The following is a 14988-nucleotide window of genomic DNA, read 5'->3' on the forward strand; positions in this document are numbered from 1 at the left end:
GTGTTTATTGTCTCAGTGTTACTAACGTTGCTGCCATATCTGGCCCCTGTAATTAGATTTACCTTTCCTTGTTTTTCTTTCCTTTCATTCAGGCTGTTCCTGCTTTTTGCCTTCCTCTTGTTTTTCTTCCAAAAGCGGGCAGCACGAGGGAAGAGGTGAAGAAAAGAAGGAGCGAAGTATCCCACTTCCCACCCTCTTTTCCCCGTATGTCTCACTATAAGTTTTATCCCATTTTTTCCCTCTTTCCTCCCCTGATTCTGTCAATCCTCTGCCTCCTTGACTTCCATGGGTAAAGCAGCGCCTTGCGGTTCCTCAGAGCGTTGCCAGCGGGATCTGCGGTCTCCCCCCTTCCCCTCCCTCAACACCCTCACCGCACCTGAGGGGTGTGTCACCCTCACCTGGAGGGAGGGTATACCTTGCTGTGGGGCACACACACGAATACCCCAAACACAAACACACAGTTACACTTCAGGGTGAATGGGCTGAGTATGTGTTAGTGTGTATTTTCCCCACAGAGCTGAGGTTGCAACCTGCTATCAGGGGAGATTTTGTGATCTCTTCATTGTTGTTTTGCCATTTATTCATTCTCTCCTTTACCAACTGGTCCCTGATGCTTTGTGACGTGGTAACAAAAAACTAAGAAACGCACATGCTTACTGTGTACACAAGTGTGGGCGTCGCAATTGTAAACCAAAAAGTTTATTTTAATGCTCATTATTATGTGACCCAAGCCCAGGAGAGGACACTTGCACAAAGTTGTGTTTAAAGTAAACGGTAATGCCTCTCTCTCCCGTCGGGTTTCTGCTTGTGTGTGTGTGTGTGTGTTTGTGTGTGTGTGCGCAGGTGGACGATTTTAGCAAACCTCTTTTTTAGTGATGCAGTGTCTGGTTCTGTTTTGGAAAGAAAACTTAAAAATGTCCCAGCGCTGGCTGTAGTGACCCTGCAGTGCCAGCCGTAAACTCCTCTTATGGTAGTGTTATGTCCATGTGTACAGTACTCTGTGTGTGTGTGTGTGTGTGTGTGTGTGTGTGTGTGTGTGTGTGTGTACGTGTATGTGGGCTATGTCGCCTTGTTTTTTCCTCTAGATTTAAAGCCATACATGGAGACAAACAGACACCAGAAGCTACATGGAAGTTCCCCAGACAGCTTTTTGTTTTGTGTGCATATATTCACGTGTGTGTGTAGGTGTGTGTCTGTGTGCGTGATTCTGTGTCTGTCTGTACACAAACCTCAGAGGCCCATGGGTGAAGGCTACCATATCAAAGGTTCAGTGAGCAGGGATTAAATATCACCCACCCCGCTGCTATAGAAGGGTCGGTTCTGTTTAGAAGTGACAACAATAGGTGGCAGGACATTAGACTGTCACTAGAGGGGCGAAACCCAGCCCGCTATGCCCCCAAGTACAAGGATTTTAATCTCTCCATTTAAAATCTGATGGCCCTGCTGCTGCCAAAAATATATCACTCACTTCTTCTGTCCTCTCTACCTTTTTCTTATTCCATTTTCTTTTACTTTTACCTGGCCTGCTCTTGCTTTTAATGTCTTTGAGTACTGAGAAGCGAGAGTCGAGTGCAAAACAAAAACTTCTCAACTGCGCCCCTTTCTCTCACTCCTTCACCTCCTCCTTCTTAGTCCTCCCCTCCAGGGAATGTTGTGGGGCCCAGCTCATATTTTGTTTGCACAATGCATTCCTGCAGGCTCTTTATTTATGTCAATCTTCCTTTTGATCAGAGTCCGGTTACCACTGGTTACCCACTTGCTGCTCCTGTGAGTGAAGGAACCCACCTGTGATGCAAGGCTGTGTGGTTTTGTGTGTCTGCTTGTGTGTGTCTGTGTGTGTGTGTGTGTGTCTGGGGCCTTCGTTCCAGGGCAAGTTTACCGTCAATTAATATGGCTAAATGATTCCCTCACATGGTAAAGTATTTATGTAAGGCGATCTGGCTGGTGGCGTAGCCTGGGACATCTGGCTGTGATCTACGATACAGATGGTTCTACCTGCTCACACATCGGCTACACACACATAGACACACACACACGCACACACGGACATGCAGTCTGGAGGTGGAGAGGTGAGGTAGATGTTTTTATGTTTGAGCATATGCGTTGTGAACTGTGTGTGTGTGTGTGTGTGTGTGTGTGTGTGTGTGTGTGTGTGTGTGCTCTGCATTTTAGGCTTTAATGCCCCAACTGCATCTGCTAAAAAGGAAATAGTGAAGTCAAGCCTTTCAACTGGATGCACATACACACTGCTGAAAGAAGAAGTCACGCATGCTTGACTTGGGCTAGGTTATGAGAACTAGTTCTAAAACGAGAGAGAGTGCACATGGATACATTTAACACATATTCTTTAAGAGATTATATAAGTAGTAATGTACTCTCACAATTGAAATCAATAAACAAGATAGCTAATATAATAACCACAATGGCGAACACCATTTCAATTCACTAGATATGAATTTTCACGTTGAACTGCACCAAATTACACACTCTTTTTTACATGTCAGATTATTACTTATTTTGAAGATAGATGAATTATTCTCTGGGTCAATGAAACCTGAAAAATCTCACAATGCTAAAGAAAGTGGAAAATAAATCTTAATCCGGATCTTCACCAAATATTGGGTTCTTTCCTGACCCATACTGAATCCTTCAATCAAGACATTTGATAATCAGTCTAGTAGTCTTTTTTCGAGAAATCAAAGAAAATACTGAACATCCTCTCTCCACAAAATTTCATGGAAATGGTTGGTTGAGAGTTTTTTGTGTAATCCTGCGAACGAACAAACAAAGATGATAAAATAAGCCCCTGTTGGCGGAGGTAATAATGTCACACTACTGGAATTATTAAGCTTTCTAATTATACATGGTGTGTATGCACGTCTTGTAATAGTGATGTAATGTCTGCTTAAAGCTAAATGCATTACACAGAGTGACTCAATGAGTGTGCTGTCCCTGTTTGCATTAAATGCTGCGCTCTGAGCTATTACATTGTATATTTAGTGCCATATCCATACACTACAATTACCCAAACTGTTTCCTGAATATTTCCTACTAAACTTAATTGCAGCAATTTTCATTAATGTTGAACCTGGAGAGAGACAATCAGTTGACTGTAGGGATTTACAAATCCAGAGAAAACTTGAGTTGAGAAAAGTGAAAGAATCGTTTTTCCATCAATAACTGCTGCTGAGGTGACACAATTCACCTCTGACTTCTTACTGGACACCAGTGGAAGCATGTGGTTGTATTTAGCAACTCCCAGGTGTGAATATGTGCATGTGAAGAAAGACGTGGCTGGAAAAGACTCCCTAAAGATGAAAATGCCAACATAAACAGGACTTCAATTCTGATTTGTCTCTCACTCTTGGAGGATGGATGCCAGTGAATCTTTTCTTGAAACCAGCTCTCTCCTCTTCCTCATCTCCCCCTCCTCTCCATCCCTCCATCCTGAAAGAGCCCTCAAGAGATGTGTGTACCCTCTCGCTGCCCGTATCCAAATAATTAATCCAAAGCAATTACTCTCCTCCTTCATCTGTCCGTCGAACCGCCAACAAAACATTTCGACACGTGTCCTCATCACTCCCCTTTAATTAAGGCAGCACTATTTATCACTCCCCTTTAATTATCCTAGCCTGTTTATCAGTCTGCCTTTAATGGAATAGGCACCAGAGAGATACTCGCACAAAACATACCCCGCTATGCTTTCCCCGCTTCTGCCAGTTTTGAACTGGAGAAGAAGAAGAAGAAGAAAAAACAAACAAAAAACAATTAGTCAAGGAAAGGAAGAAAGCAAAACAGAATTAAAACGAGGGAGAAGAAGAAGGGGAAAAGAGAAACTCTGAGAGAGCTGAAGGAGATATAAGTTGTTGTTCCTCTCCCGGCAATCAGGGTGATGGCCACACTCGCACACACTCTGCTGTGCTTTTGTTCCCCGTGCAGAAAGCTTCCGCAGACTTCATGCGGTTCACACTGAGTTCAGACACACACGCACACACACGCACGCACAAACTGAGATCAAACACACCTCCACAATACTTCTTTTGTGTTCAGTAACCATGGTTTCTGTCAGGTTTAATGCCTAGCAACATGTGTCACAGGGCAACCACTCACTGTAAAGGGGAGGGCCTCTGATACACTTCATAACAGCACAAGTATTTGACCATGAAACAATTTTTTACTATTGTGGTACTTGCTTAGAGGAGCTGAGTTTGAACACAGCAGTAGGAGTTCAGTTTTTTTCTGTCTCTACCTACACACAGTGGATGAGTGTGAGTACATTATACCTGTATATATGTGTGTGTGCAGCTGATGTGAATCAGGGACCACAGGAAATACCTAGTTTCGCCTTTCCTCACAAGCTGCATATTAACAGAGTTGTCCATCAGCCGTTAACCAGCTCAGACAGCGGAGAACCCCACAGGAGAGAGGAGGCAGATCCAGAATCACACCCAGATAGAGTGCTCCTCCCTTGGATCCAGAACTCACAGGCCTGGCTGAGGCGAGCTCAGCCTGGGAGCAATTTGTTGAATGTAAATTGTAACCACGCATGGGTTGGACGACTAGTAGGGTCTCACACATACACACACAGATGAACATGCATGCACACACACACACACACACACACACACACACACACACACACACACACACACACACACACACACACACACACACACACACACACACACACACACACACACACACACACACACACACACAAGCTGCTGGTAGGGTCAGAAGTCTGGGTGTCACACCCTGTCAGATTAAGTTATGCAAAGTGAGGTGGTCGGGCAGCCAACCCCTAGGGCTTAACAAGCAGGAAACACTAATTGGGTCGGCTTGCTGATTGCCATAATTGCTACTGTGTGTGTGTGTGTGTGTGCTCACATGTCTGACATGAGAGGAAGGCTGAACAACCTGCTAGGTAACATGGCAGCTTTCAGCATGGACCACTACCCGCTGAGGAGAAGGAGAAGATAAAGAGAATGAGAAAGTACAGGGATAAAGCAGGGGATAAAAATGATCAAGGTCAAAAATTAAAATAAATCACAATACCAAGAAAAACTAAACTTACAGTTGTTTTGTAGTCATAGATTTGTATGGGGATAAGGGGGATACCTTCCTGTCAAAACCAAAATTACCCCAACTATCCTCCTTAATAACCTGTTATTGTTGCCATCCCCACACTGCCATCCCCCTAATGTCTATGAGAGGGGGCTTTGTGTGCAGATTGAGAATTTGGTAGATACGATTTCCCTGTGCAAGTTCACGCAACAACTTTATAGTTGTCTACTGCAGGGGTGTCATCACGCACCCTTGTCTGATCAGCTCCAAAAGTTCATTATTTGGATTAACACTCCCTAGTAATATTCTTACTAAGTTTGATGAAAATCTATACCGAGTTATTTGGCGCACACTTGAACACAGGACCATCCCGCCTGGTTAAAATTTGTAAAATCGCTGACAAGTATAACGTGGAAGTAGTGCATAGTCGATTTCTGATTGAAACAAGTAGAAAAATGATAATAACATTATGAATAACACTTTTTTTCTCTTTAACTTTGGTAACACCCTAAGCGAACAAGATTGTAAAAATTGTGAAAATGTAAAATATGCCATGTTGCTCTATTGACAAAGAAAATAGTCTTGGAGTGCTTGACGACTGAAAATGATTAAAGTGTCGTAAGAGCAGAATTGTGGTAAATATCTTTGTTGGCTGTGAAAAGGTGTCATCAAGAGATTCCTCTAGAGTTCCACAAAGAGAACAGATGCGTCAAGTATGTCACACTTGCCGGATGACATCACTCAATTCCACTCAGACAAATGCCGCAGACCAGAGACACTAATGATGAAGTACATTCCTTTATTATGCTTTATTTAAAAAATAAATAAAGGGCATCCCGCTTCACTTGTAGAGAAGCTAACGGTTCAGATGAAAAAGTAGTCATGACAAAAAACATTATTGTCAGTCACACATAATGCTAATAAACCCTCAGGCTAGAGTGCTTGTTAAATTGAAATAGGCTGCATTAAGTTGTTTGACGACAGCAAAATAATGTGTTTGGGTAGAAAAGATACAATAGGCTATTGATGGAGGCAGGTGTCTGTTTGTATATGTGTGTGTGAGTGTGAGTGTGTGTGTGTGTGTATGTTTGTGTGTACACAGGTATGACCTCTTGATACCTTCTCATCCATCAAGCTCAGCCCTGGTGTGTGGGAAGAGCTTGAAGAAGTTGTGTAGTGATTTGAAAGAGCCTCTTGATTTGCTTTGGTGTCCTTCACCTGCAACATGTGTCCGCTCAGTCACACTGAAGCACCTGTTTCAGGAACCAGAAACTGCATAGTGTGTTTCCTAATAATCATCTGAATGGACATTTTCCACTTATAAAAAGTGCCTTAGTTAGACACATTCCCCTGCATGATTTAGCTGAATATTTGTCTTCTTCTTGATCACATCTCAGCCATTGTCTGAGTATCTTTTTCTATGCTCTGCCCCTCTTCTCTCGTAGTCAGCCTCTTCTCTCTCTCAACACACACAAAGACGCATCCTAACCTACACCGTCTCTCTGCCCAACTTCCTTATTTAATGTGCTTTGGATGGTTCCACTTGTGGAGCTGAATGAACCAGAACACTCTTCTAGTTCTAATTGCCTGCTTTCCTCAGCCCTTCTGTGACACACACACACACGCACGCACACGCACACACACATGCCCCCTATGTGCTAGCGCCCAGCGTGGTGAACGATGCACAGCTACAAAGGCAGTGTTGGGCCGCGTTAGTCTGTTAGCCAGCCTCTGTGCAAGTGCTCCCAGCAAGCATGCTGGATTTTAGGGTTTAGTGTCCCACTGAGACGGAATAATGAGTGTATGTTTCTAATCTGCGTGCATGGCTGTGGGTGCGCATGTGTGTTTGTGTGCAACAGCAGGGCTGGAGAATAATGAGTGTGTGTTGCTAATCTGGGCCCTAGGAGACTACCTCTCCCTGCTCCTCTCGCACTGTTTCAAATCAGCGGCCTCTCTCTCACTCCGTCTCCGCTCTCCTCCTCTCACACTCTGTATGTAGGCTAATTTAGCGCCGGCTTTGATGCATTCTCCTGCGAGCCTGCGTTTCTCATATCCAAATGCAGGGATTAGCCGGCTTTTATTCTCCAAAGCCCATCTCATCCTGTTCTCCCTCTTTCTGTCTGCCTACCGTCTCCCCGACCCTTGGAAACAGTGGCAGGGACTTAACAACCTCACAACAACTGCTTTGTTGTTGTGTTTTTGTGTATCGGTTGTTAGCTTAGGCGCTTAGCCCTTTGTGGGCCTGGTGTTTGCGTGTGCGTTCTGGGGATACGTGTCAATAGGGAACGGGATGTGGGAGAGATTTAACAGGGATGACAGGAAATAAAAATGATGAGAGGTGAGGAGAAAAAAAGAAGAGGAAATGGAAGAAAAGAGTAATTTAGCAGTCTCTATCTTGTTTTAAGATTCATTAGGAGGAATAATGGGAAATTATGTGGAACTAAGTTACGTCTCTTGGTGACATCATGAATCCCTTTGTAGCGAGCTTTGTGCGGGTATTTCTGTGTGTGCGTGTGTATGTGTGTTTGCGTGTGTACTTGTGTGTGCTCTTGTGTGCGTCCGTGTGTGTGTGAGAGTGTGTGAGTGAGAGTAAGAGTGAGAGAAAGAGATGGCAGGTCTCTTGGTGATACTCTAAATCCCTTTGTAGAGAAAGGGACTGTCACTTCTGAGCATGTGCGTGATGAAAGTGAGTGTTAAGCAGGAGACGCAGCCAGCATACCCCCACAGAGACGACACACACAGACACACACAGACACACACACACACACAGACACACACACACACACAGACACACACACACACACACACACACACACACACACACACACACACACACACACACACACACACGCACACACTGAGAAAGAAGTCTCAGGATGATCTTTCAACTGATCTGCAGAAGTGGATTAGGTCGCGAGGGAGAGTATACACATGTGTACACCACACGCACACACAGATACAAAACAGCACACACCTTCCAAACGTAGGCAGCACTCTGTCAGACAGACAGATCTTAACTTGATCAACAGATCACTTTTTGACAATCAACAGTTTATGATCCTACTGTTCTACAGAAATATTTTCCAGAGTGGAAAAGCCTTCTTAACTTTTTAATGAATATTGATATGCAAAAAATATTGGTGAAACTTGAATCCTCCCTGTTTGGAATTAATAGGCACTGTGACAAATGGTTAATCATATAGTGTGGGGGGGGGGGTTAAAGGAATAATTCAGCAGAAAATGAAAATTCACTCATCATCTACTCACCACTATAACGATGGAGGGGTGGGTGAAGTGTTTGAGTCCAAAACACTTGTTGGAGTCTCACGGGAAAAAAGTGTTGCAGCCAAATCAAATAAAATTGAAGTATCTTTAAATGTATACAAACAACAGAAGAAAAACATAAACGCCTCTATACTGTACAAACATGGCCAGGCATTTTCTCAGAAAATAAAAACTGATTTTAAATTCAAAGAGTTCATAGAAATTTGAGCCACAACCTGAGAAAGACAATGTCAGGATCTTCAGAAGAAAAAATTACCACATGTTCCTCCAGTACGTGTAACTGACTATTTTTCAGTGAATAACGATTAACATACTTGAAAATACTGACTGGAAATATCATTACATTTGAAACATTTTTTTTTTGTTTATATTAATTCCATATATTCTGTCCCGCTAGACAATTTGGATGATGCTGAGGTGACATCTCTGTCAATCGTTGACCCTTTTCTCTCCCTGTGGTGTCATTCCTCCTCCTCTGTGTTGATGTTGTGGCTGTTGGAACCTCCCGCTCTCTGTCGAGTGTGATTGAAAGTGACCTCTGACCTTTCTGGCTCTATGGAATTCCATACACGGTGCGTCTGTGACCCTCTAACCTGTAGCTGCGCTCTGATTCTATTGGCTGAAAGGCTCCCTGTGCCTTATAGCGACTGTGCCGCCAGTCAGAATCAAGGGGTCAAAGGTCGAGACTCTTGGAAATGAGGCAATGGAGTCTGGACTGCCTTTTACAGCACAGCCACAATACCATCATTCTGTACACACAGGGGTGCACGAGAGAGAGAGAGAGATAGAGAGAGAGAGAGAGAGAGAGAGGCAGAGAGAGCTGAGATAAATGGAATACATATTGAATCCTGAATCCTGAATTCACTAGTCATTTAAAAAGAATATAATTCTGGTTCATTATAACCTGTATTTCATTTGAGCAATTACATTTTTTATTTTCTTTGATGACAACATCTTGATGATGATAACAATATTCCTTTATCAGTTCCAAATGGATAAACTTGCCGTGTAACAGCAGCAAAGGGGATAGTGAAAATAGACACATCAGTAAAAGTAATGAAATAAGTACAGATACAATAAGAACACAAAAATATATCGACAATTTGAAAAAAACATACACAGTGTAACAGGATTGCACCTAAGTAAAGTCTCTAGTTTTCTTTATAACCTGTGTAATTACTGCACTGTTTGTGTTCCTTGGTCCATATGTCAAAGTCAAGTCAAATCCATATAATGCATATTTGAGTCCACATGAGAATACAGGAGAAAACTGTCCAGAAAATCAGGTTAAATCCTCTTTATTATTATTACTTTTGTCATTTTATTTTGAAAACAAAGTAATGTAATTTCTTTTCAATTTTTGAAGACCAAAAAAATGGACAATGATTTAATCTTGATTTGAATACCATTTACTTTTTTATTTGTTACGCATTAAGACCGAAAAGGAAAATGCATGTTCTCATTTTAGCATAAAATGAAATAATTGATAGTTTCATATCTTCCTAAATTGAATGAACCATTTGACTGAGAGACAACACCAAACTCACACCTCTAGACTAGAGACGCCAGAGCAGTCCAACCCAAAAGGTCTGACTTTGAATGCTATGGGCTGTCCAAAACTTTCTGTGATGCCTCTGTAGTCAAACTGTTCTTCAAGTGTCTCCCCCCCACCACTGCTTTCACTGCCTCGATCCCCAAGCTTCTGTCTTTGTCAGAACGAAACGCCCTCCATCTTCCTGACGGAGGCAGGTGGGGGCGTAGGTGAGGCTGTCAGCAGTGGCAGCACCTGGCTGAGCAGCAGCCTTGATCAAGGCCCTGTACTGGACATGAACATGGAACCCTGTTCTTCTCAGTCTGAGACACTGTTACAGGACAGGGCTGACAGACAACGCCATATCTGTCTCCCTGCCGTCTTTGAATGTCCTTTTAAAACAGCCAGATGCAGGAGACAGGAGTAGGATGGTTATCCTTCTTTTTGTCTTCCTCCTGACAGGTCAAAGACGGTTTCCTCTCAGTCTGGTCGCTGCACACCTCCCCTTTTTCTGACTTTGTTCTTATTTTACTCTTCTCCAGCATAAATAATAAGCTAAAATCACTCATCAAATAAGGGGGTAATTTTTTAGCTTTCAACTTTTTTTCCGCTTCCTTTCAACCTCCACTACAGCTGTGGCAGAAAGCTGCCTCAAACCCCCTCTTCCTATCCCTCCATCCCCAAACCCATCCACTGCACACTGTTTTCTGTTGCCTCTCTTGTGGGATTACTTTTCACAGAGGGAGGAAGAGAGGTGGAGAGCTGGAAAGAGAGAAGAGCGGGTCCAGAAAAGAGCCCTAAAATAACTGTCATGCAAGTGGACAGGCAGTGATTAAGGATTTAACTGATCATCCCGGGGCTGACAGTGAACCAGCTATTATCTAGCAGGAATCAAACGCTGCTCAAAGCCCTGGGAGGCTCTGTGCACCTCTCAGCATCTCTCAGCTCCTCTCAGAGGCCTGGCCAACATGAAAGGAGACGTCAGGGTCTGGCAGCTGACAAGCCATGGAGAGCGAGCGCGCGCGCGAGAGAGTAAAAGTAATGAGATCTTTATTTTCGCCGTTACCTCAGGGACTGTTGATCTGTCTTGTGGTGATGTGCAGCTGAATACAAAGACCCACTGTTTGTTTATGTGGGAACTCACTTGCATTGTGTGTATGTGTGTGTGTGTGTGTTTAAGTGTGTGGAAGATGCACGTCATTCAAAATTAGAGTAAAAATGAGTCATTAATCTTACAAGCAAATGACAAGAAACTACATGCTACCAGATGAATAAAAATAAATCTTATCAACATGATTACAGTTGGGAGGAAATTAGAGAATTGGTCTGTGTTTGTGTGTGTTTGCATGTGTCTCTGTGTGATGTTGTGTGGTTACACTGTTTGTGTTCTTCATCAAAGGCCTTTCCATGACTCAAGAGACTTTGCACTTGATCCTCTTGCTGATCTTCCCACTGAAGTGTGCTTATGTGTGTGTGTGTGTGTGTGTGTTTGTGTATATTAGTTGTGCACCATGATGAACCAGATTGTGATAAATTATTTGCACTACAGTACGTCCAAGTTGTGTTATACTTGGTACAACACCACCATTAGTGCGTGTTGTTATTAGGAAGAGTGGATGATTGGAAATGAACACGAGTCATGATGAGTGACCAAGATTTTTGATATTGTGTTTGCATTTAAATTGTTTTGTTTGGTTGATTAATTAAATAAACGTATACATTAAAAAGAAAAAGAAAAAATGATGTTACACATATAAAAGGAATAGGACCCTGATATTTAGCAAATGAAGATCTCATAATTAAAGTGTTATAATAGTAATAGTAATCATTTTATAATGACATCATCATACATTAGCAGTAATTCACAAGTTATATTTTTATCTCTGATTTGACCCTGTTTCTATGTTTTGACCATGTGTTAAGCTCAATACCATGTCACATTATTCAGAATGATCATATGTCACTATTTTGAAGTGAAGTATAATTTTAAATTAAGATAGATTCTTTTAAGATTTAAGACTGACTTCTTCTTTAAACATTTAATATTTTCCCGCAAAAAACAACAAACAATTATGAGTTATGATAACTGGCACACAGAGGCTAGTTAGAAAGCGATTCACAGTACATGCAAAATATCTATGAAAAAAGTGTGCAGCATTGAACAGATTGTGTTTCATATTTGAAGTTTCTGTACTTTAACCCCACCTTTATTTTTGACCTTTTAAATAGACAAATTTGTGCAGCTATAGTTGCCTTGCTCTCAGTATGAGGACTAAGGCCGTTTTTACACCTGAAAGTCTTGACCGAGGCTAATGTCTTTTGTACACTGTTCACATTTAGATTTGGTTAGTATAAGGAGCGCACTAAATAACTTTGTATTTCATCTATGTCCTGTCATCATCTCCTACGTAGGCTGTGTCTACCTATACTTGAACGAGATTGAGTTGTTGACGGCTGTGCGTCTGACATCGGCATGTTGTCGATTCAGTGTCTTCTTGTTTGCTTGGAGAAATTAATGAACCAGTTCATTTTGTTATTTTTTGTTGGCCCTGTGATATCATTACTTTCAGCATCACCAACTTCAGGTGCAGTACTCAACACTAGTTTGAATGCAGCAAATAAAACTCCTTGTCATTCAAGTATTATATTGTCAGATGTGGAGACTAGTACTCCTGCTCTTTTTCTGAAGAGACCAGAAATGAACACACTGCAAATGAACCGAACCAAGGGGTCAGTTTGATCTGGACCAAGACCACCGTCGTACTTAATTTTGTTCTCTTTGTCTAAACTCTGGTACGTGGCAACTTTCACACCTGTTGTTTTGGTTAGGACTAAACTGTAAGGTCTGAAAGTCTGGACTGAACAAGGTAGGTTTGAAAGCGCCAAAGACTTTTATAAGACATTTGATATAGTTGAGATCTCGACAAGAGATGAGAGTGTTTTCAGTGTTATTCCTCAAAGCTAGAAATTCTTAGCAGATTTTTTTACTGATCCATTTGCGACTTGATCAGCTGAAGAACCCTGAGTATCTGAAAACGGTGTCCTTCTGACCTGTGGTCAACAGAACAACTCAGTTCACTAAATGCCAGTGTCAAGAAAATGATCCAAGCAGAGGAGTTAGTGTACGGAAGAAACTTTAAAACTGGATACTTGGAAACAAAGAGGTGGTCTATGATCTGTCTATGAAATCAATAACAAAGAGCTGTCTCTGCCTCATTTTCTCAACCTCCCTGGCACCATGATGGCCATGGTGTGAGCATCATTGACATAAGAAGCCACTTTCTATATCACTTTATCCTTTGTTGTTTATGCTATAGCAGCTTTACGTCCCCATGTAGCAGTCTTGAACTTATTTCTCAGGGTCTTCAAGCACCACTGCATTTTCTGTTCTTTAGCTGCAAGAACACACATACCCATACACACAGGCTCACTCACTCATGCAGAGATGAGTGCTGTGTTCCTTCCTGAGGTCCCTTCACACATTAGACCAGCTCTAATAATAAAAGGGAGAGGAGTCAGAGTGGATCCTTTGAGTGTTCAGTTGAGGGCGGGTGACCCACTTATCCATTCCTCAGGCTTTGTCTGGGCCTCTGGGTTAACCCACTTACCCACTCCCCAGGCCTCTCCCGGGCCCTAGAGTGAAGGCCGGCTCCTTTTCTCATCAAACAACTGCTCTTAATAAAGGCCAGGGGCTGGGGAGCCTGAAACCCACGGAGCCCTCTGTCGGTGTGTGTATTTATGTGTGTGTGTGTTTATGTGTATGTATGTACACACACATACAGATGTACACAACAGTTTACTCAGTGGATCAGAACAAAAAACCCACTTACAAGGTCCACAATAGTTTTCTTCCCAAACATCGAATTTGCTCTAAACTGTTGTCATCGTTTGTTGCAACGACACGGCGAGTTTCCACGTGTGTGTGTTTCCTGTAAGGGTTTATGTGTGTTTGCATGTGTGTTTCTTATTCGGTGTCTCTGTATCTGTGTGCATATCAGCTTAGAGATCTCTCTCTGTCTCTTCCTCCACCAAACTGCATTTGCATTTTAATTATGTCAATGTTTGTTCAAAGCATGACAGTCGCTCAGACATGACAAAATGGAAATAAGGGACTTAAACTGGGGAATTACAGCCCATTCCCACATGTTTTGTGCGACGCTAACATGATGTACATCCCTGTGTCCCGCATGTGAAACCCCTCTTTTTTACGCCTCTTAATCCTGTTGTAGGGGTTACAGAGGAGGCTCGCTCAGGGGAACCTGAATGGTATCAGGTGTACAGGAAAGAATTTTTTACCCGCCATCATATTTGCTCTCTCCTATAATTTCTTAGATTTTTGTTAATGCCTTTGTGGAACTGTTCTTTTGTGTTTGTCTCTTGGTTACTGCCATAGGCTGTATATGAAGATGAACGAGTCTCATGGTACAGAGATGATATGGCTGCTGCCATCTTCTGCTTTCGTCGTCATTCGAAGCCAGAGTCTGCTCAGTAGAGATCGTAATGTGGAACCACGGAATAGAGGTCCCACTGATACGTGGGTTAGACCTATTGCAAATTCAGTCTCAGCTGTCGATCATGATATTTCACCCTCTATTTTTATAGCATCAAAAAAACTAGTTATAACCAAATATATAGGAACACCTTTTCACTTGAACAAACATCGAAGTGATAAGAAACCATCTTTGAGAAAAATTTTTTTTAATGTATTCTTTGTCTTTTTAGTTTGGTCTATCCACCAGCATGGAGGAGATGGGATATATGACACCAGGAGACACTTTGGTCGAGGAGCTGTCATTTCATCCATCTTTAGTTTATGGATGTTTTTTAACTGCATGTACTCTACAATTTGAAGATATGTCCTCACCTCTCTGAACAGTGGCCACTGTGGAAATAACAGCATAATAGCATATTGAGTTTTCCCTCATTTCCAAATTGATCATCAATCCATTGCTTTAATGGAATCATTCAACATTTTGACAAAAGTGTTTTTGCTTTCTTTTCTAAAGTGAGATGAGAAGATCAGTATCATCTGAATGTTAAGTAATTGAAAAATAGACCCAACAACATCTCTAAAGCTGAATCAAAAACGCCAATAAACGTTTAAGGAA

The sequence above is a fragment of the Pleuronectes platessa genome, chromosome 2, assembly GCF_947347685.1.
Source record: "Pleuronectes platessa chromosome 2, fPlePla1.1, whole genome shotgun sequence".
Taxonomy (NCBI): Eukaryota; Metazoa; Chordata; class Actinopteri; order Pleuronectiformes; family Pleuronectidae; genus Pleuronectes; species Pleuronectes platessa.